This window comes from Myodes glareolus, chromosome 27, assembly GCF_982192425.1.
Source record: "Myodes glareolus chromosome 27, mMyoGla1.1, whole genome shotgun sequence".
Classification (NCBI taxonomy): domain Eukaryota; kingdom Metazoa; phylum Chordata; class Mammalia; order Rodentia; family Cricetidae; genus Myodes; species Myodes glareolus.
Genome location: NC_142052.1, coordinates 35,720,569 through 35,743,873, shown reverse-complemented (window position 1 = coordinate 35,743,873; position 23,305 = coordinate 35,720,569).

The following is a 23,305-nucleotide window of genomic DNA, read 5'->3' as shown; positions in this document are numbered from 1 at the left end:
TTCCCAGGAGCTTGTTGAGCCCCAGGTGGAGACCTTATTAAGTAAGAAAAGACCCTTCCAGAGCCCCTGGTGAGGGCAAGAGCCTCTCCTTCCCGTCTGACACTGTCTGGAGAGCGACATGCCCGCTGGTTTGCTTCCATCGTTCCCAGACGGAACACGACTGAAAAAACAAACGTGGCAAAAGCTGACTCCCAACATTCTGGTGTACTGCGCCTCCTTCCTGTTTTTACATAGTCTACTCTCCCTGACTTTACAGATACTGGGGGAGGGGGAGTCCGATGAAATGATTCAGTCTCAGAAATGGTGTCTAGTGTTAACTAATTGGCATTCGACTAAGGTGGCACCCGTGCCCGGGTCCTACATAAACGTAATAAAACCCATCCCAACACAGTCGTATTCTAGGAGCCAAAGACTGACTTACTAATCAAGAGCTGCCAGCCAGCACTGGCAGGATTTCAATATGGCCCCACAGAAGCCATCCAGTCTGCCCCATGTGAAAGCAAGCCTTCTCCCCTGGCCTTGGATAGGAGCTTCAGACCAGTAACCATTCAATCTGCCCCTGTGAAAGCAAGCCTTCTCCCCTGGCGTTGGGCAGGGGCTTCAGAGAACCTGCAATCTGGTGCTGCCCAACTTGTGGCCTGCTATTTGTCCGAATCAACTCTCTAGCGTTTCAATACGCCCTACTTTGCACTTTAGCAAGAGTAAAGTTTGATGGAGCTTCTCTCCCTGTTCCCATTTCCAGTCGGTTTGTTTCTGTTTTGTAACAGAAATTCTGTGCACTTGAACGCATCCCGAGCATGCCTACAGGGCGCAGCCTTTTGCAAAGGCTGTAGCGGCTGTCCAAAATCGTATTGACTGTGCCCCGTGTAACCTGGCCATTCTGTCTTAGTGTTTGCACGTGCACAGGACTGTAAACGCCAGCTTCCATAGGGCAAGGAACTCTCTGTGGGAGCTGAGGGGAAGTTTTGGGATGCGGGCCTCAAATACAGCCAGGGCTTGAATCAAGAGCAGGTGGATCCCATTTCTGAATGAGCAGGTCTGGAGAAGGCCCGGCTGGGGATGATAGATTTAATGAGGGGCATGACTGTCCTTAACGGGGCCCGTGGAACCACACTTGAGTGTCTGTTTAAAGCAAGAGGGTTTGTGTGTGGGAATCACCTGGTGGTGGGGGGAGGGGAGGGGACACGACACGGGACGGGATGGGGAAGGGACGACACGGGGGAGGGGGATGGGGGGGACACTTTTGAACACTATTCTGACTCCCTCCGTCTGGGCCCACTCTAACGACCCAGGGGAATCCTGCAGCAAGCAGTGGATTTCAAACGTGGTTCCCTGCGGGAAGCATTAAAAGCTACCGATGCCTACGTCACAGCCCTGCTGACAATGCTGTACTTGGTCTGGGGTGGTGCTGGGGTGCAGAGAGACATCGGTGCTACCCGGGCAACCCCCCGTGTGCAACCAAGGTCGAGAAGATGTGGGCTAAGAACAAGACTACTGTGACGGGATGTTTGATGGCACTGTGACATTCAGAGACTGATAATAAAACCCGCCTCGAATCAGGGGGCGGAGTCAATAACTAGCGGACTGGAATTAACCATAGAGATTTTGGAAGACCCAGGACGCCACAGGATAGAGAGGCACAGGAAAGTGTAGGGAGGGGCTTGGAAGACTCATGGGTCTTTTCCATTAGGGAAGTACGGATGGAGAAAGAGAGAGTCAGTTGGTTGTTTCTCGGCCACTTTCTTGATCTGTCAGGTTTCACCCGGGTATCTGACTCCTGAGTTTTCAATAATAATAGAACAATAATAATAATAGAATAATAATAATAATAGAATAATAATAATAATAGAACAATTTAGATAAATGCTTCAGCCTCCCAATACCTCCAGAATGGACTCAGGGGAGGTTGACAGGGGGAAGGATGTGTCTTTTGCTTGTGCCTTGATTCTGACCGAGGTGGGAAACCTGAAGTAAAGATGGCCTCTTGCCCCCTTGTGGAACCCCTGTTTGTGCGAAGAGGCTCTCTCATATTTTAATATGTGCTAGTTTACCCTTTAGCACAGATGTGATTTAATGTGACTCCTCTCCCTGTCTGCATTTCCCTTGCCTTGGTTTTCTTTCTGAGTACAGGAATCCTGTGCACACGGTACAGAGCGCAAGCATCCCCCACGAGGGTACACGCCGCTAACCCTTTGTACTGTTCAAGGGGTTTTCTGCTTGCCTAATAAGCAGTCTGCGCTACCTCGCAAGTATTTATAGACTCGGAGCTCTTATTTTCTGTCACACGTACAAATGAAGACAATGGCCAATGTGTTAAAGGTGCAGAGAGGACCAGACCTGACGTCCAGCAGCGACTCACGCGAAGGGGTTTCTCTGACCTGGCTCAGAGGCTCCCCATCTGTAGTTCAGCCTGTGGGGCCTTTTCTGCGGCATCCCGCACAAAGCATCACTGCTGTATCATTGCCTCCATTGCCTTCCCCTGGCAGAAGGCATCTTCTTCATCCCCTTTGACAACGATACTTTGGCAAAGCTTTGACGGGAGAACCATAAACCAGCTTCCCCGAGATTCCCTGTGATGAGGTCCAACGAACACTGTCTCTTCCCAGCTCTGTGGATTGTGTTCCGTGCACCCCAGCTTGGGGCTGACTACAGTACCAGCCTCCTAACTCCGACTTGGAGAAGAAGGTAACAGTTTATGTTTTTAAGCACCCTTTCTAAAGACCTCTCTGGAAGGCAAACCGGTTACTTTGTTTTTTTCTCTTGACTGTCTGTTAGAAAGTGCGTCAATAACATTCACTGAGTGTGAGTTTTTGGCAACACACCAACAGAGGCAGTTTAATTTACAGCAATATGACTGCGGGCAAGTCAGCTAATGAGGGAGACTAAAGATTTAGAGTCAAATATTAGATTTATCTTAGTCTTTATTTCTCGCTGTTCCAACCAATAAAAAGAGATGTCGCCTCTGGGGTATTCTGTCTAGCTCATGGTGCCTTACACACAGCCAGAAAGACATCTGCGTCTACATGGTGCACAGAGCAAGGACGGTACTTGTCGCCGTTTGGTTTTAGCTGGGTGTCGCAGCCTCTGCTGGTTGGGATCATGATTTACTAACAGTTGATGGCTACAACTGTTTATCTTAGGTACCGCTCCACAGGGTAATAGCTGGTCCCTCTCAGGACTGGACAAGAAGCCAGGGCCTTGGGCAAATAAACCAGCAAGGATCCAGAGAAGGGGACAATGATAAGCCACTCTCTTTCCCTAGGCTGGTGCTTATGAAATCCACATTCATGGCTGAATAATGAGTCTCTGGGGACTCGGGAAAAGTGTGGGAGGAGTGCTCCCCAGGGTGTCAATATTCTGCTGGGACACCCACACGTAAAGGTGCTCAACGAACTGAAGGCCAATTATCCTTTTTGTCCGCACCCTCTGAGCAGCCTCCCCTGATTCTGCTGATCCATCCAGCTTCTGAATACCCACTGTTTGGGGTTGACTTTTCGTGTTTGTCATTTGAGACAGGGCCTCGTGTAACCTCTGAGCTCACGATCCTGCTGCCTCTGCCTCCTATGTACTAGGATCCCAGTGTGTGGCACCCACCTCACCCAGCCTTGGGTTTCTGAACGTCTCTCTTCTTTAATAGTCATGGCCCTTTGTGCACGCCACAATATGCATGTTCCCAGATTCTGCCCTTTGCCTCTCTTGATCTCCTCTTTCTTCCCTGTGTATTTCGCCTGAGTATAATGAGCATCTTTCTTGAGCCCTGGAAGCCCCGGAATCTGTCTCATCACATTGCTACACCCTTACTCAGCCTGGTGGCACACACCTGTAATCTTAGTACTTAGGAGGGGCAGAGGCAGACAGACCTCTGTGAGTTCAAGACCAGCCTGGTCAACATAGTAAGTTCCAGGCCAGGTAAGCCTACATGGTAAGATGAGGGGGGTGGGGTGGGGATGCAATACAACCTTGAAAACTCAACCAAATGTATTGTATCCGTTTGCCAGCCCCTGTAATAGTCCACAACTTGGTGCTGGGTTTCTCTTTTCTGTTTGTTCCCATGGCTTTGGGGTGAAAAGATGTCCCGGTGAGTGAACATGCTTGTCACAAAAACCTTCTGTGGTTCACAGAAGCCACATTGAAACGCCGGATTTGGCGGCATGCATCTGTAATTCGGGCACTCCTAAACCTCCAAGGGGAGAAAGGAGAACTGATCGGAAGCTCCCAGGCAGCTAGCGTGGGCTACTCTGTGCAACAGAAGCAAGGGAATCCTGCAAGGAGAAATGGGGAGCAACTCCTAAGTTGTCCTCTGACCTCCATAAGTACACCGTGTGGTGCACACACAGCTGAGCTCCTTCCGGGAACACAGCAGAAAGGGCCGTTGCTATCAGCTGGTCTACTCGGCCTGTGTCACTTGGTTTTAGCTTGTCTTCTCCTGGCTCTTTTATGCCGTAACAATGTCGACCTATTTTGACCTACCTCCATAGTCAGACTGGACTCTTCTTGTAGAATACCATGCAACAGTCTGTTAAATCAACCCAGAGTGCGGGACACCATGTGATCCAAGCTTCAGTTCTCCTATACACGCTGCATGTGTTTACGAAGTTGCTCCAAGCGGTATTGACCTCCGCTCCTGGCTCTTTTGTTTCTGCCCACCATCCCTGTAACTGGCAGATTGCTGCTCGGAGAAGGAAATAGGCGGCCAGCAAGAACGAGAGCAGTGCCAACATCGATGGTCACTTACTGCCTGTCCTCCCCCTGTGTTGAGTACTGTACTTCATTCAAGGTTGGACACATTGAACCTTCCTGAACCCCTCCCAGGCAGGTTTTGCTCATCACATAGTTGAGGCAAACGAGGCTTAGAGAGAAGAACCTGTCCAAGCTCCTCGGCTCCAGCCCTGGCACCTGATGTCAACACTAACCCTCCTTCTCATAAGGGCCAAAACGAGTAGGGCACCAAACTTATCTGTGCCATGAATAACGTGGTACCCCCACCTACATCCGCTTCCCGTGGCTCCAGCTACTGCAGTCTGAAAACAGTAAGTGAAAACTTCGAGAAATAAAAATCCGCGTTTTAAACAACTTTCCTGCGGCGGGCATTGTCCGGCGTGTTCTAGTTCACTCCACTCATCTCTTATTTGCTTCGTTTAGGCGCTGAACTTCATTTACGTCTGTCCAGCAGCGTGAGGGGCCTGTGCCATTTGCTACCGCAGACCAAGCAGACCGCATAGGAGGTTGAGCTGCGGAGAGGCTAGAGCGAGACCCAGCAGCTGCGGCTCTCCAAGGGGACCCAGGTCCTGTTCCCGGCGCCCGGGTAGTGACTCAGAACTGTCTGAGCTCCAGCTGCAGGGCATTCAGTCCCCTCCTCCATCCTCCACGGACACCAGGCACACCTGCAGTACACACACATTCCAGCAAATGCTCAGCCCCATTAAAAAAATAATTTTTTAAAAAGATTACACTACCTAGATGTTGAAGGCATCTTCATCTAATGTAAGTACACTCCGCAACGGCCTTACAATGATGAGGTTGCCTAGCAACACATTCCAGGAAGCAGCCCCACTGTCACGAGGTGATGCCTGGCTGTATCTATGGGATCCCTACACGTAAGACTAACTTCTCTACAGCCACATAAAGCATGCGTAAGAAGGGAAGATTGGTGAGAAATAACACAAAACGTGCAGTGTCTGAGATGGTCCATTCCCCACCCCCAGGAAAGGCTGTCTTCCTTGCCTCTGGCCCTTTCTGTACATCCCGGCTGCATTATTTATCTCATTATGTGTTTTCCATTGACCTTACTCCGTGTTGATAAATTGAACTCTCCAGGAAGGTTTGGTGCTCGTATCCTTCAGCTTTCAATGCTAGCAGAGTGCCTGGCACAGAGAAGGGGACTGGTGGGTGTTTGATGAATGAATCGCCTCTATTTGAGGCTCTGTGAGCCGTATGATATCTACAGCCATCCACTCAACTCAATAATGCAAGAGTGAGCACGAGCCCCTCATAAAGGAGGGTGTGTTCCGATAACATTTTTCTTATGGGCAATGGGGCCTGAGGTTCATCTAATTTTTATATGCTATAAAATAATTTTTCTGCTTTCTGACCACTCAAATGTCTTTTTTTAATAAAAATGCTTATAATAGACTGGTGGGGGTGGGGTGGGGAGACCAGGAGATATAAATTGATCCAAGGATGTTGTCCATAGTTTGTTATTTCCTAATCTGAGCTTTTTGAGTCAACCTTCAGAGGCCTCGGCATTGACACCGCCCCATCGTCTGACTTGAGAAAAGACCACGGAGATGGGGATATGGGTGAAGCCCACCTGTTGGAATAGCCCCCATTTGTACCCCCAGATCGGCCAGAATCTGAACCGAAGAGCCTGCCTGAGAGAGCCCACTCAACAGCACAAAGCAGCCTGGCAAGTCTCAGAAATACAAAAATCACACCGACCTACACTCTGACAAAGTTACCAGCTAATCTCTCTCTCGGAAGAGGACTCAAAGGTCCCTGAATAGAGGGGCTGTTATTGAAAAGCGAAAAAGCGTGGAGAGCGGCAGAGAGTGAATGGCTACCTGAGACCTATTCAGGCACGCGCGTTCAGGGAGAAACGCAAGATGCATCAAAGTGTCTGCCCGTGAATGCGGCCGGTGTGCAGGTGGCTTCCGAAGGGCCACACAGAAAGGGATTTGAAACTCCCAAACAAAGGCCAACTCCAGAGAACAGTGTCAGCTACCGGGAATATAGCCCTGGAAGCAGCGTGAAGACACCTTCCTGCCATTCAAACCGACATAAATAGATCAGAAGGGCTGGGCTCCTGCTTCTTTGAACCGCAAGTGTTTCTGAGCTGGGATTTCTACATAAAATGCATTTTTCCTGTTTCTTGAGTGTCTCTCAGTGGTTACCACAGGGGGTTGCCGGTCTTCAGACCAAGGAAAGGAGACCCTTAGCGATAACATACTGGGTCATCCGCGTGAGTACGTCCACTGCCTGCACCCCCATATTAGTCCCAAATACAGTCCAGAAATGTCAAAGAGAGCGAATGCTGACATTAGGAGAGCTTAGGGGACATACCAGCACCAGAAACTGCTCCTGGCTCTGCAGGGGGACCCTAGGACTCGGCATGTCCTTTTATAACTAGAAATGGCTACCGCGTGTCTCTTTCCTGTTTTACCAGAGACTCTAATAAATTCCACACTGTTGTAGACCAGTGGGAAACTGCTCTCCACAGGGCTTGGGTAGAAAAAGAACACAAAACCACTGACTACCGGCCTGACAGGATGTGGAATCGTGAAGGAAACAATCCTCTGGACGTGTTTACAAAGGAGTTTCTAGACTGACCTCATTGAGGAGATTCCCTGAACGAGGGTGGCACCATTCCGCGGGCTGGGATCTGGGACTACATAGCAAGGTGAAACCAGCGCTCTAACTAGCTGCCTCCGGCTCCTGCTGCCGTGGACTCCCGACCACAGGCTTCAAACGGTATGGAGAAGTAGGACTCTGGCAGTACTAAATCTGACAGTACAATTCTAGGTCTTCGGGGAAATGGGGGAGAATTTGTACTCTTGGACTAGAAACATCAGGGAGAGCTTCGAGAAGAGCTAACTCGTGTCTTAGGGTTTCTATTGCTGTGAAGAGACACCATTGTTATAAGGAGGCCATTTGTTCTTCCTGGCCACCCAACTAGCTTAGACCCAAAATAATCACACAGAAACTGCATTAGTTAAATCACCGCTTGGCTCTAGTCTTGTTGGCTAACTCTTAACATCTTAACTCAACCCATCTCCATTAATCTGTGTATCGCCACGTGGCAGCGGCTTACTGGCAAAGTTTTGGCATGTCTGGCTCTGGCAGTGGCTCCATAGCATCTCTCTCCCTCCACCTTCCTTCTCCCAGCATTCAGTCCAGTTTTCCCCACCTATCTAAGTTCTGCCCTAGCAACAGGTCAAGGCAGTTTCTTTATTCATTAACCAATAAAAGCAACACATAGACAGAAGAGCCTCCCACACCGCACCATGACCACAGCAACTCTTGTAAATGAAAACATTTAATCGGGGTGTCTCGCTTACAGTTTCAGAGGTTCAGTCCATTGTCATCATAATGGGGCTCTTGGCAGCGTGCGGGCAGATGTGGTGCTGGAGCTGAGAGTGCTACATCTTGCGGTCAACGGGAAGTCAACTGATAGCCACACTGAAGGAAGCTTGAGCAAACAAGACCTCAAAGCCCACCCCCCACAGTGACACACTGCCTCCAGCAAGGCCACACCACCTAAGAGTGCCACTCCCTATGAGACTATGGGCGCCAATTGTATTCGAACTACCATACCAGGCCATTATGGTGACATTCTGGAAGATTAGAATGCCCAAGAAGTAGCTGGGTGGTGGTGGCACACGACTTTAAATCCCAACACTCAAGAGGCAGAGGCAGGCAGATCTCTGTGAGTTCGAGGCCAGCCTGGTCTACAAGACTAGTTCCAGGACAGGCTCCAAAGCTACAGAGAAACCCTGTCTCGAAAAACAAAAACAACTAAAAATAAGAACGCCTAAGAAGTATGTCCAGTGAAGGTGTGGTTCACCAGGTTTTAGAGAAAACAAAGACTCCATCAGGAACTACAGTTCAGCCGCATTCTGCCTGTGTCCCGAGAACCTCAGTGTGACTAAATCTAATGGTAATGGACTGATGTGTTTGTCAGAGATGTTTCTAAGGAGGGGGGCATCCCGGCTGCGTCCTGGTTTCTGCCCATGGCTCTTATCCGGGTCTACAGAGAGACAGAGAAACGAGCAAAGCGGAACCGTTTGACGAGGACACGGGCGTGGGTGAGTTTAAAGCAATGGACAACGGAGCTTCCAGGCAGCTGTGGTTCTTAAACTAATTAGCACCATTAAAGGGACCCCAGGCCTTCTTGCCAACATCGCCTCACTTATTGCTTGTCACCTCCCTGGAAACCGCCTTGCGACCGTTACAGACAAGGAACCTGACGTGTGGTCAGGCTGAATCCTGGTCCAAGGTTAGAAAGCAAGCAAAGACAGTAAGTGCCTCTCGTTACTCCTTCCAGAGAGGGGCGGAGGTTCCACCCAGACATAGGACAAGGGCGCCCACTGCAGAGGGATACGCCGTGCCATGCCTCTGACCCCATCATCATGGCAGGAAATGTCCCCAGTCCCACACAGACCTATTTTCAACTCAGTCTTCGGAGCTAGCAATCCCTCATAACGAAAAGAAAGTGAAGCAGAATTCTTTGGCACCTCGCCTTCCTCAAACCTGCTGCCTGACAATTGAGACTGTGTGTAGATCCAGTCTGTTTTCACCGTATAATGCTGAGGATTGATCCAAAGACTCCCGGATGGTTGCTGGTCCCATGTGGACAGGAACCGGAGTAGTGGCTCTGACCAAGGCTAACCGGGTACGTGTGTTGGTTAGGAGAGGCAGGCAGGCCTTGCCGAAAAGGAAAAGCCTACAGCGTGGGCTTAAGGAGCTTTGATCGGTTTGTAAAGCGGGTAAAAACTGCTCTGTGGGAACCGAAGTCAAGTTCAATAGCGTAAGGAATGTTTCCGAGAGAACTACACCTCCTCTGGGCATGTATCTGCATACGGTGGGAAATTGCTTAGCATGTCAGGGAGAAAAGCACTGGGTAGCTTGGCCAAGAGTTGCGCTGATGCTGCAAGCCAGGTTTAACCTCTACAACCACCTCAGGTTTAACCTCTACAACCACCTCGAGCCCTGTCACTGGGCTGGGTTAAAAGCTGGGTTAAAAGTGAAAAGCTGGGTGACTTTTAACTTCTCTGGACCGCTGGATCACTTTAAGCAAAACTACACACACACACACACACACACACACACACACACACACACACACACACACTAACCACGAAGGAAGTTGACCTCTCTCGGTCCCTTTTTTGGGAATAGAAAATGTAGAAAATGAACTAGAAATGCACGCCAACTTGTTACAGTTCAGACCTTGGTCTTGACATCCGCCCCTCCCTGCCGCTGGTGTATTCTCAGGGAGCTCGTTTCTGGACAGTAGCGAGAAGCTGCGGAAGAGTAGTGAGCGCAGACACACACACGGAGTTAGCAAAGCATGAGAAATCATAGCAAGGACGGTGCCCTCCAAAACCGCATGTCAGACAACAACGCTCTGTGTATCCCCCTTGAGCCCCCGGGACAGGGAGATCACCAGCCTCAGAGAGGGACTACTGGCCGCCAGAATCAATTCAAAGCAACAGGAAATCAGGGCAGAACAAAAGTAAGTTCGGCAACGGAGACTATTTCAGAACACCTGCCACGGTAAATTTCCTGAGTCTAGGGTTTATTCTCAGTCATTTTTTTTTAATCTATCTTTTGATCCTATGCCAAGGAAGTACTGGAAGCAGGTGGTGGGCTCAGAATTGCTGCAAAAATGGCAGCGAGCCTACAGTGAAGCAAGCAGAAGCAACGTGCCATAAAAAGAACCTAAAATCGTATTATTAAGAAACATTAGAGAGAAATCATTGCTTTTTAAATATTTTGTTTGCAGTTGTGGAGCAAACATAGTCAGGGAGAGCTACACACGGTGCCTAAAGTCGTTGGGTAACCCGTTATCGTCAGCTCTTGGAAGCCGTTCGGCAAGGTGTAGCTGAGAGATCGCCACTAGAACTTCCACAGAGCATGGTGACTTTCATTCCCAAGTGACACTCCGCTATCCGTGTGCTGTTCCTAAGAGGTGAGAGAGATCCAACCTGTGAATTCAGGAGATGAGTCAATCACACCCAGGGTGGCCCCTTTCAGCCCGTGGAAGTGGCCGGTCTCCTCCTGGACCACTCAAAGGGTGTCCAGCTCGTCAGGAAGGAAAAATGTGAGGGCATCACTCAAGTGATTCAAAATCAAGTGGTTAAATATTGGGCGGCCCACTAGGGTCAGATCCACTCTGTTCGCGGGCCAGTGTTATCTGGAGAAGAGAACTTACAAAATGGAAAGGCGTCAAGGTTAAGAAAGAGGTGGCTTGGCCCGCAGTGGTGGCACACGCCTTTAATCCCAGCACTTGGGAGGCAGAGGCAGGAGGATCTCTATGAGTTCAAGGCCAACCTGGTCTATAAGAGCTAGTTCCAGGACAGGCTCCAAAGCTACAGAGAAACCCTGTTTTGAAAGAAAGAAAGAAAGAAAGAAAGGAAGGAAGGAAGGAAGGAAGGAAGGAAGGAAGGAAGGAAGAAAGAAAGAGGAAGAAGGGAAGGGAAAGGAAGGGAAGGGAGGGGAGGGGAGGGGAGGGGAGGGGAGGGGAGGGAAGGGAAGGGAAGGGAAGGGAAGGGAAGGGAAGGGAAGGGAAGGGAAGGGAAGGGAAGGGAAGGGAGAAAGGGAGGGAAAAGAAAGAAAGAGAGAGAAAGATAAAGAAAGAGAGAGAGAAAGAGAAAGAAAGAAAGGAAGGAAGAAAGGAAGGAAGGAAGGAAGAAAGAAAGAAAGAAAGAAAGAAAGAAAGAAAGAAAGAAAGAAAGAAAGAAAGAGGTGGCTCACAGACTCAAGGACATGAGAGCTTCAAGTGGATCTTGTCTTGAAGGCCTTCATGGGATCATTTAGTCAGGGAAGGAGTAGGGTGTATCTTGTTTATCCATTTCTAAACATTTTAATATATGTGCTGTGGCTCCATTGTTTCTTGTCCTGGCTCCTGCAAACGTTCGTGGCAACCTGTTGTTGAAAAGCCCTACCAATGCACGTGACTGTCTCTTCCTATGGGACCCCACGTGACAACCTGCAGGACGTGTCTGCCTGCAGGACAGGTCAGACTGGCACAGGTCAGACTGGCACTCTAGTCTTTTCTGACTACCTTGGCTGTCTGCTAATGCCTCCAGTAAGCCTGATGCTCCTCCCTTCCTGTGCGTTTTGAAATGTCCAGAGACATGAGATATGCTCGGTCTCTCACATTTGGGATGGACTCGCTCCTGGCACAGCAATTAGGGACCTACTCCCAGCCAGAGCGCTGAGAAACAAAACTCATTCATTCCTACCAAAGCCTGTGGTTACAACACTCCTGGGAACGGGAATCTCTCACTCAGAGATGAAGCCAGAGATAAAGCAGAGAAGGCTGAGGGACTCTGAGTGGCTAGGGAAGATGACCGGCCTGTTTCCAGATTTGTATGCAACACCTTCCTCCGTGTAAGCGTCTGAAGGGAAAATCGGTCCATTGAGCTAATCACTAAACGGAGTTCTTCAGTGTGCCCCAGTTCTGACATCTAATCAGCGGTACAGCTGCATTTAAATACAGCCGACTTAAAGGACTGCAGCTTTGGAAGCCGGGGATTTTCTAGATAATCTTGCCTATGAGGTCCTCGACGCGCGCTGCCGGCGCTGCCAACCGTGATCCCCAGTCAATCACAGCTCAGTCATCTAGTGGTGCGTGTCCTGCTCTGCCCCTGCGTGGGAGGTTTTCGATATAATTAGCACTTGCTGGGAAAAGCTTGGTTCTCCATTTCGCTATTGACTTGATTAAAAACAACAACAACAACAACAACAGCAACGAATTTTGCAGGAACATATGCTCACACCCTCCGGCTCGCCTCTGCAATTAGCGCGCCATCACCAAGAAAAGCGCTGTGCTGCACACGACAACGCGGTGGCCCTTACTGCAGGTCGGGAGGCTCTGACCCAGAAGCTCCCAACGCCGGAGCTTGGGCCAAGATTTTGCTTTCTCTGTGATCTCTTTAGTCTCTGAATGGGAAGACTCTCACAGAGCAAAAACCAACATTGACTGTTGCATGGACATGAAGGAGCGCTAAACTTTTGCACAGAGTTTGTGCAAAAGAAAAAGGAAAGGAGGGAGGGACTGAGGGAGGGAGGGGGGAGGAAGGAAGGAAGGAAGGAAGGAAGGAAGGAAGGAAGGAAGGAAGGAAGGAAGCCTTAGAATAAGGCTTCAGTTTCACTAAGTAAGACTGAGAACAGAGACAGATGGGAGAGAGGAAGGAAAAGACCAAAAGGCAGGATGCACCATGATGCTCCTTCCTGTGCCCCCTACCGGAACACTGGTAGTTATGCTTGTTGGAATATTTAACATAATCTTTCAGTTTTGCTCAAGACACAAATGTTAGCTCAGAGCTGTTAACAACCATGATCTTGGGAGACAGACACTCAGAGGAGAGCTGTCCAGGTACAAATTCACTGTCGGAAACCACACCCACCCTGAATCCTGCCTTGTGCACTGGCTGCACACACTAACTACCATAGTTCTTCCATGGCTCTTACCCTGTACTGGTTGACAGTCACTATAAAATAATTCTGTGAGCCACCATCTCCCCCCTTCAAAGGTAAAAACTGAAGCCATGGACCTGACCTATCCGTTCAAAGTAGTTATGTCCCTAGAGAGGAGGTCTTTGACCCCTTGGTCAGGGAGCCCTTCAACGTGGCCGGCTTCCCTTGGTCCTACCCTACTCACTGGTCCACCAGCCCACCTCACATACAAACGGGTTTTATGTACTCCATGACCACATGAGCATCATGAGCTGGAGTCATCAAAAACTGGAAGCTGGGAGCAGAGGAGATGGATCAGTTGTTAAAGATGCTTGCCACCAACATCAAATACATGAGTTTAATCTATGGCACCCACTTGGCGGAAGGAGCATGCGCACTCCCCAAAGCTGTCTTCTGATCTATGCATGCGCATAGTTGTAGACTCATACCACTACACATAAATAGCAAGCAAGGAAATAAATGGGAAAACATTAAATGCAGTCTGGTGTCACAAGGAGAAGAAGCCCTTGTACCTGCTTTGGAATGACTACAGGTACTTTTCCTGGGAAAGGTGAACTGCCCTTGGCTGAGAGGCAGGCTTTCGTTTGCCCGGGAGCTTCGGAGAAACTTTCATGCGCCCCCAGATCTAGGAGTACAGACACAGAGTCCAGAAAAAGAAAGGGACATGCTCCCACTTTCAAAGGTGCAGCTTGAAAATGCTCTTTTAGAATCAAGATGCACCAAAGGCAGGCACACTGGACCCTGTGAGAAGGCGGGCACACTGGACCCTGTGAGAAGGCGGGCACACTGGACCCTGTGAGAAAGCGGGCACACTGGATGCTGTGAGAAGGCGGGTGCACTGGACCCTGTGAGAAGGGGCACACTGGACTCCGTGAGAAGGTGGGCACGCTGGACGCTGTGAGAAGGCGGGCGCACTGGACTCCGTGAGAAGGGGCACACTGGACTCCGTGAGAAGGCGGGCACACTGGACGCTGTGAGAAGGCAGGCACGCTGGAATCTGTGGACTCACAGGGTCCTAAGCCCCATCCTCTTCAGTTAACAGGTGGAAAAACTGAGATGAAGGTAGACCCTTTATCTAAGATAAAGGGGCCATGGCAACGTCATCGTGATGTGTATATGGAGATCTTTCCTCTCATATCCCTATTCACAAAAGCAAAACAGGCTAAGGTCTACTCAGATCAAATGGGCAAGCAAGAAAAAAAAAGTCTTAGTTTTGAAATCGTGCTTTTGGACGCATGCAAATCCAAGCTGGAAAATGAGGTACAAACACCATGTAAATGCATGGGACTCCACGAGCAAGGGAGAACAGTGTAAACGGGCGAGGCAGATCAGAAGTCCAACCCGCTTTTCCAAGGACATATCACCTTCTGATTGTCTAAGAATTTTTCCCAGTGGTCTGCAATTTTGGCTCCATAAACCTTGTTTAGTGGACAGGAAGAGTGGCTCAGAAATGATGGTTGGTTGAAGGGGAGGCTGAATCTACAAGAAGAGAACTTTTCTAGAATGGTCCAAGCAAGGTGTGCTGCCCACACTCTGTAAGTAGGGCCCAGGGACCTTGTCTGGTCACAAGCCAATTAAGTGACTCGCTACTGAAATTGCTTTCTGTCCTCTAGATAAGAAACGTCCACGCATGCGTGAGATGCAAGGCTTGAAACCCAAGAGCTTATTCACAAGCCTGAGTCTTGAGAGTCACACTAAGACCCACGGAGCGTATCTGTGCCTTGGAAATGAGTTGTCAAAGAACAGGAAGGCGCGGGGGCAGGGATTATGGATATTAGGACTTCATAACAGCTGCCTGTCTCCATAAAATTACTCTGAATTACCAGTCACGGCTAATAATTGTACCAACGGTTAGTGTCTACTTACGTCAAGAAACTGAATCCAAGCTGGGTGATGGAAAAGGTGCTGAGCTAGGCAGGAAATGACGCTGTCCTCAACCTGGGACAACCAGCAGTCCGTTGTTGTCACTGTCTAAATCCCCCACGTTCTTGGGGAGCGGCTTGCTCCCCAGGCTCCCTTGTTCACACAGAGGAGGATTTTGCCGAGCTCCTTTGGAATGCCGGAGCGCTGTGCATCCTTGCCGGAAGACAGAGCGTCATCTGCTTTTCCCAGACACTGAGAACCTTTCTTGGGGCACAAAAGCAAGACACACAACCCTTCCACCTATATGGAGCTTGTATTTTGTTGGAAATGGCAAAAAAATAAACATGTAAATTAACAAATAAACAATACGTTTCTTTTTTGGCTGTATATAAATTTTATTTGCTTTGTTTAATTGCTTTTTATACATTTTTTATTGAGCTCTACATTTTTCTCTGCTCCCCTCCCTGCCTCTCCCCTCTCCCCTTCAATCTTCCCCCAAGGTCCCCATGCTCCCAATTTACTCAGGAGATCTTGTCTAAACAATACATTTGTAACTGTGGTGTGTATTGGGAAGCAGAGTGGAACGCTGGGGGGTGGGGGGAATGACATTGGAGTCCCAAAGGACCAGAAAAATCCAGTTACGCGATACCCAAGAAGGCACATGTGATCAGCCAATGAAAATTCCCTAGCCACAACAGCTGGTCCGGAACTAGGTAAGTGGCCCACATCAGCCAGAGACTTTTCCCTGGAGGCCAAAAAGAGAGCAGTTGTGAGAAGTCATGGAGAACCCGCCAGTGCTAGTCTCTTCTGTAGGGTGGAGAGAACAAAGCGAAAAAGACCTACCTTGATCCAATCGGTCCTGAAGCAGCACCAGCAGATAAGAGTGTGGGCCCAGCTCCTCAAAACAAGCTTCAAGAGGTGGCCTGCTCTCTGTCGGTGAGCAAGACACCGCCCTGTGACTAGTGGTCACAGCCTCTAGCGATTAGATTCAGCGGGACACATCCTTCTTCAGATTGAGACACTAATCTTCTTAGGAGACCCTATCTGATGATTTCACTCCATGACCCCGGTCGAGGGAGATAAATAAATATATCTGTCTCCACAATCTCCAGGTGCAAGATCTGACTTCCATGATTCTCAAGTTCTCTCAGTTCATGACCCTTCTGGTGCATTGGCATTTTTTTTTTGTTATTGTTGTTGCTTTTTTGTTTTGTTTTTGGGCACCCCTTGAACCTCAAGAAATGCCCACATGTTTCTTTGCTTCATATCCCTTTCCTAAATAGTGAAGTTTGGGCAAGTGAACAGTAGGAACTTGCCCGATGTCAGGCATATTAGTGTTTTCTGGAACGTTGAAAATGTCCTTCAGTGGCCTTCTGTGCTGCTATGATACCTGGAGGGTCTCTGGAAGGTCGGGGACCATAATTCTACCCTGTTGCTATTCTGTGTTCTTCCCGGGGCCCCTCTGAGCTTTGTCCCTTGGTCTTTCCCCATGTGACTACCAGTCAGTCTCTTACACTCCGAAATCCAGCAGGATGAACACAAAAACCAAACAATCAGTCAGCAGCTTATCACTTTCCTTGAAATCTTTTTGAGAAACAAAATGGCCTTTTGTGTCTGAGATTTTTGTTGTTTTGCTTTTTGAGACAGGAGCTCACTGTGTACCCATTCCTGGCCTGGAACTCAGTATGGAGACCAAGTTGCCTGCAAAGCCACAGAGATCCACCTGCCTCTGCCTCTCAACTGCTGGGATGAAAGGAATATGCTACCATGCCCAGGGGAAAATTCCTTTTCTCAACTAAATTTAAACCTCCAATGGTCTGTAATCGCCTTACTGCTTTGCTTGTTGTCAGAGGTACCTTAACTACAGGCCGGAGCAAAGAGTTGGCTGTGGGCTCCCCTCACACGGGCTTGAAAGCATGGGCAGACTCTAATTTTCACAACTAAGAGATAAACAAAGTACAAAATGAGTCCTGGACTTTTTTTTTTTCTTTTTGGTTTCTTGAGACAGGGTTTCTCTGTAGCTTTTGGAGCCTGTCCTGGAACTAGCTCTTGTAGACCAGGCTGGCCTCGAACTCACAGAGATCTGCCTGCCTCTGCCTCCCAAGTGCTGGGATTAAAGGCAGGCGCCACCACCGCCCAGCTCCTGAACTTTTGTGTCAACAAGCACTATACTATTTCATGGTCCTTATACTTCCTAACCACGCCAATCCTCTCAACACAGGGTCACAACTGGGTGTATATTTTGAGTGCTGGGGAGAAGAGACATGCAAGCCGTATCTATACTAGAAGCTGCTTTGTTGCGGGATACCTGAAAGATTTCTCAAGACACAAAACAGTACAAGAATTGACAGGGAACGCAGACTTGGTACTCCTTAGTCCCTCTGGGATAAACAACAAGTGAGAAATTGAAGTTAGGGCAGGAGGAACCACCAACCCCCATCGTGTGAAGTAGGCAGACCCCACCAGAGTTCCTGGGCCGTTTTGATGGGTATTCATTTAACTCTGTCTCCGAAGATGGCTCAGCAGTGAAGAGCACTGCCTGCTCTTCCAAAGGTCCTGAGTTCGATTCCCGGCAACCACAGTGGCTCACAACCATCTGGAATGAGGTCTGGGGCCTTCTTCTGGCCTACAGGCATACATGCAGACAGACTATTGTATACATAATAAATAAAAAAATTAAAATTTTCAAAAAAAAAATCAACATGATACCTACGTGACTCACTGGTCTCGGCTGTCACCATGTGACTTTCTCAGCTACTCACGGCACTTCAGTCAATGAGCTCAAACACGGTCATGAAATCAGCTCTTCAGCAAATGACTGGTATTCCGTGATGAACTGGTGAGCGCCCTCCCTGTGAGCGGCTTCCTAAGCCTCCAGAACTGGGCCCTCAGTGTCATCTCGCCCAATCCGCTCCCTGTCTCTCTTAGCTTTGCCCTTCATGTCCACATCCCAGCCCAGGGTCCAGCACCTCTTTATTAGAGAGCTGTAAAATCTTGCTGTCTTAGTTAGGGTTTCAACTGCTGCAACGAAACACCACCATGACCGAAAAGCAAGTTGGGGAGGATTTATTTGGCTTACCCTTCCAGATGGTAGTCTGTCACTGGAGGAAGTTGGGACAGGAACTCAAGCAGGGCAGGAACCTGGAGGCAGGAGCTGATGCAGAGGCCATGGGGGCATGCTGCTTATAGCAAAGCTATGCTTCACCAGCTTGCTCGGCCTGCTTTTTTATAGAACCCAGGACCAGCAGCCAGGGATGATGCCACCCACCATGGGCTGGGCCCTCCTGCATTGATCACTAATGGAGAAAATGCCTTACCGCTGGATCTCAAGGAGGCACTTCCTCCTGAGGAACTCTGATGAGGCTCCTTCCTCTCGGATGACACTGGCCTGTATCAGGTTGACACACAAAACCAGCAAACGTTAGCCCCGCTCCTTCACAGCCACCACACCGGCCAGCTGTCTCCTCTGTCCAGGGCATCTTCATTGCCCTGCTTAAAAGCCAGCCTAACCGTCTCGCCCCACCCCTGCCGCCCATCTTTTTCCCTGCTTTGTGGTCCTGTCCAGCCACTGTCTGCCATTCCCTTGGCCATACAGGGTTTTCCAGGGTTATCTAAACATCCGAAAGCCATGGCCATCTCACACTCTTTCCCTTTACTAGCCCCTCCTACCCCCGACTCGCTCCGGATCGCTCGTTCCGTCCTGATCACATGTTTCCTATACACTTCCCTATGCGTGTGCATTTGTGTTTGTGTGTGCACACACTCACATATGTTGAGGGCAGAGGCTGACACCAGGGGTGTTCCTAAATCACTCTCCACGCTCCTTTTTGACACAAGACTGCTTACTGAGTCACCCAGTGTCCACCTACTGGTTAGAGTGGTTAGTGGGCGGGCTCCAGGGACCCCGCTGTCTGCATTCTCCAAGAGCTGAGGACCCAACAGCACACTGCCATTACCTGTTTTTGCTGCCGCACCCCCATGGGGATCTGAACTCACGTAGTCATGTCTGCATGGCAGGCACTCTGCTGATCAAACCCTCTCTCCATCCCACGAACACCCTGTTTGTAATTCCCATGTCAAACGTAACTTTACCTCCATAGGTCTCTCCAGACAGAGTAGATCACGATACTTTGTACTTCCCATTTTTAAGCTTTTTCCACTTGCTAATGACTCCTTGCTAATCCTCCCAGAACCGCGAATAATTCCTGGGGTGGGGGAGCACAATGGGCTCCCCAACCCACATCACTGCTTCCCGCATAGAGTAGTGGTTCAGTCACAGTCAGAGAGAGTTTGCCTGGGTCACAGGATGAACTATGACCTCATGGATTTAGCCTCAGCCTGTGAAGATCGTCAGCTGGGACAATGAAAGAGGACATCAGGAAATCTATTCCCAAGGTCACATATCCCCAAAATGATAGATCCAACAAACCTATGCGCTCAGAGTCCTTCTCTGACCTGCTTGTGAGTGGTGTGTGGGGTGTGTGTGTGTGTGTGTGTGTATGTGTGTGTGTGTATGTGTGTGTGTGGGTGTGTGTGTGTATGTGTGTGTGTGTATGTGTGGGTGTGGGTGTGTGTGTATGTGTGTGTGTGTATGTGTGGGTGTGTATGTGTGGGTGTGGGTGTGTATGTGTGTGTGTGTGTGTATGTGTGGGTGTATGTGTGTACGTGTGTGTGTATGTGTTTGTGTGTGTGTATGTGTGGGTGTGTGCGTATGTGTGTGGGGTGTGTGTGGGTGTGTGTGTGTGTGTGTATGTGTGTGTGTGTATGTGTGTGTGTGGGTGTGTGGGTGTATGTGTGTGTGTATGTGTGGGTGTGGGTGTGTGTGTATGTGTGTGTGTGTATGTGTGGGTGTGTGTGTGTATGTGTGGGTGTGTGTGTGTATGTGTGGGTGGGTGTGTGTACGTGTGTGTGTATGTGTTTGTGTGTGTGTATGTGTGTGGGGTGTGTGTGTGTGTATGTGTGTGTGTGTGTATGTGTGTGTGTATGTGTGTGTGTATGTGTGTGTGTGTGTGTGTGTTTGAATTAACAGCTGCCAGCACACTGCTGGTCATATTGCAAGTGTTACGTTATTATCGATCAGATATTAGAGGAATGAGCAAATCATACATAGAATGTATATATCATAACTCAAGCATTTTAATATGGGTGACAAATCAAAATAATGAAAATAGCTATATTCGGTCAGTCTCTGCTGGAATCCATCTAAGGCTTCAGAAAGTTCTACCCTTCTAAAAACCATCATACATCAGCAACCTTTCTCACAGAAAATGAGAATCTGTATGGGGCCTGAAGAGGTTAATTTTCTACCAAGTGGGTATGACGTCATAAATATTGAAAGCAGTCAGTCTCATCAGTAAGATTAATAACAAGGAGACTGTATTTTTTTTTTATATGTAGGACACCCAAGTGAATTTCATAGCTCGGTCTTTAGTGGAGGAAGCCAAGCTTGAAAGAACAACTAGACAAGAAGTTATGTCTGTGCTCTGTCCCTGGGAACCTTATTGCCATATTTAATATACATTCCAATAAGCACCGAGTCTAAGGGGAAAAGGCATTTAATGAAGGCAAGCTCAACTTAGAACAAAACAATTTCCAAAGACAGAGACGTTTAAGTCCGTGTAACTGGAAAGTCAAACCTGAGCAAAGGCTCTGGAATCATTCCCCTGATGCCCAGGACTGTACACGCGAGGGGTTCTTCTCCATCCGGCCAGCCCCAAGAAAGGGTCAGATAAATCTGTACCTCAGTTTCCCCCTCACTATCCTGGCCTCCCCTTTGCAAGCCAAACCCCACTTCATTAGTGCTAAATGTCCTTTGAAAGTTAAAAGGCTTACAGTAGACTAGCTACAGGCGGACCCAGCCCTGCGTTTCCCTTCCCTTCAAAGCCTTCCCTGCAGGCAGCGGGAGAGCGCTGCTAGCCCATCAGGGCCTTATTGAACGCCTCCTCAGTTTTCACAGGTCTTCAGGAAGCTCCTCCCGGGCTCCAGCTCAGGTGTGTCAGCAGCTGCCCTGGGACTTCACACCTGCCGGGATGCGCGCGAGTTAATTAAGTCTGTTCTTCAAACAATTTGTTTCTCGCCAAGGTTGACTCACTGGAAGGCGTTGCAGCTGGGTCTTTCCTTCGCCAAGCCTTCATCGCTGCGGTGTGACTCCTCCCTCTTTAGAAATGCATTTTCTTTCTGAGACTCCCAGGTCGCTGACGGTCTAACACGTTTTTAAGGATCCATCGCTAATGGATGACAAGCTATTTATTCAGGGTTTGGCACCTGTGTATTTTTTCCACATTCATAAAGCTCCTCAGAGTAGTATCACGGAGGTAAAGCCAGAATAAGACGAGCGTCCAGGCTTTCGCATTATGCAGCGTTCTTACTCAGAGTCAAGGCGAAGACAGCCCTTGAAAGGTTCTCACCGTCTCCCTGACAGAGTGAAGCGTGGAACACGAACAGAAGGTCTCCTAGAAGAGAAATGGAGAAGGCGGGAAGCAAGCTGCTTTGTTTCTGAACAAAAGCATCAAAGGACCCTCTCCACCACGTTAATTGCTTCTATTTTTACTTCGCGCCCACATTGTGTCCCCGTTCATCTCTCGCTAACGGATGTTCTAGAAGCCCTTCACGTCCTCGCGCCTCTCACACGCCCTGTCGTTTCTACCCTGGATCACCTGTCCCCCTCGCTCATCCTAGTCTACAGGACAGGGCAGCGGGGAAGGCCAGTCCCGGGCAGGGTGCTGCTCCTCCAGGTTGAAGGGATGTCTCCGGAGGCCGCTGGACCTCATTTCCCAGAATCCTTGGAGGGATGCTGCCAAACGATCAAGTTGTTCCCTGTGGGATGGGAGCCTCTCTGCATCCCTCAGCCTCTCCACCTTCTGTCTTAGACGGAGGACGACTGATGACACCGGAAGTCATCTCTTAGGACGGCAGAGCCTCCGCCAGACTGGTGTCCTTGTGGGGTCCCTCCTCCATCTTCCTTCCCAGCACCAGACTTCCACGAGCAGGAGACTCATCCGTGTTACGCATTAAGATTGCCAACAAAATATTAGCAGTACTCAATTAATACACGAGGCCAGTGAAAGAAACCTAGGCTCCGGGTGTGGTCATGCTGTCATTGTTGACTGAACGCCAAGCCCTGCAGAAAGCTTGGGGCCACAAGACAAACAGATGAACTCCGGTCCCTGCAGAGGTCACCCAGACCCGTAAGATTACGGAACGGGGTGGGGGGGGGGGGGGGAAAGGCACGTTTTAAAGATGTGGTCTTATTTCTTGGGCGCGATTAGACTGTGTCTCACTTACTTAAAAGGACCCGGCATCTCTAGAGCAGGAAAGCCAGTTAGCCAGTTAACATATGAAGAAACTTCAACCCTGGAGTGCGTGTGCGTGCGTGTGTGTGTGTGTGTGTGTGTGTGTGTGTGAGAGAGAGAGAGAGAGAGAGAGAGAGAGAGAGAGAGAGAGAGATGAGGTAAGACAGATTCATATCAATGTAATGCAGCATCCTACACGATAGGATATGGAGCCACCAAGAAAAGGCACAGGGCACCGCACCTCAGTCATTCTTTCCATGATACACTGTAGGACCGCAGCTAGGGACGGCCGACCCCTAAAATCCAGTAACTTGGATTTTTGGTTGACTGCGACCAGAATGTAAGGTTTTTCTCCTTTGTTCTCCTTTGTTGTCTCTTTAAATAGCTCGAGGTGCTGGTGCATTTTAGGCACTATATAAATTTAATCATCTGTTCGTACATGTTTCTACGACAGCAGGCAGAGAAGGGAGGTTTCTTTAGACAGGGCTGAATCTAGGTTTGTAAAACCTGAAACCTATGCATCCTGGAGACCTGTATAAGAAAAAGAATGTATAGTTAAAAAAAAAAAAAAACTTTAATATAGGGCCTGGAGTGGCTTGGCAGATGAAAGCCTGTAAAACTTAGACTCCGTGAGGTTTATGACAAACCTACATGCAAGCCAGAAGTATTCTAATTTGGGTGAATACTTAAAAGAAAGGTCGAGAACTTTCTAGATATAATCCTGCTTTGATCCCAGCTCCATTAATTGCAGATCAATTGACTAAAAGCAGACAGAGGGGGAAAAATCTATCAAAACTAGGTTCTTAACTCGCATCTTCTGAGCCATGCGGCATGTTGCATAGCTCTGGGGGGTGTTTGTTTAATGGATGAAGATAACATGATTACGCCGTGAGAACATGGGAAAGAGTGTCACACTCTGCGGTAATAACAGTGGTGGTCTAGATGCATGG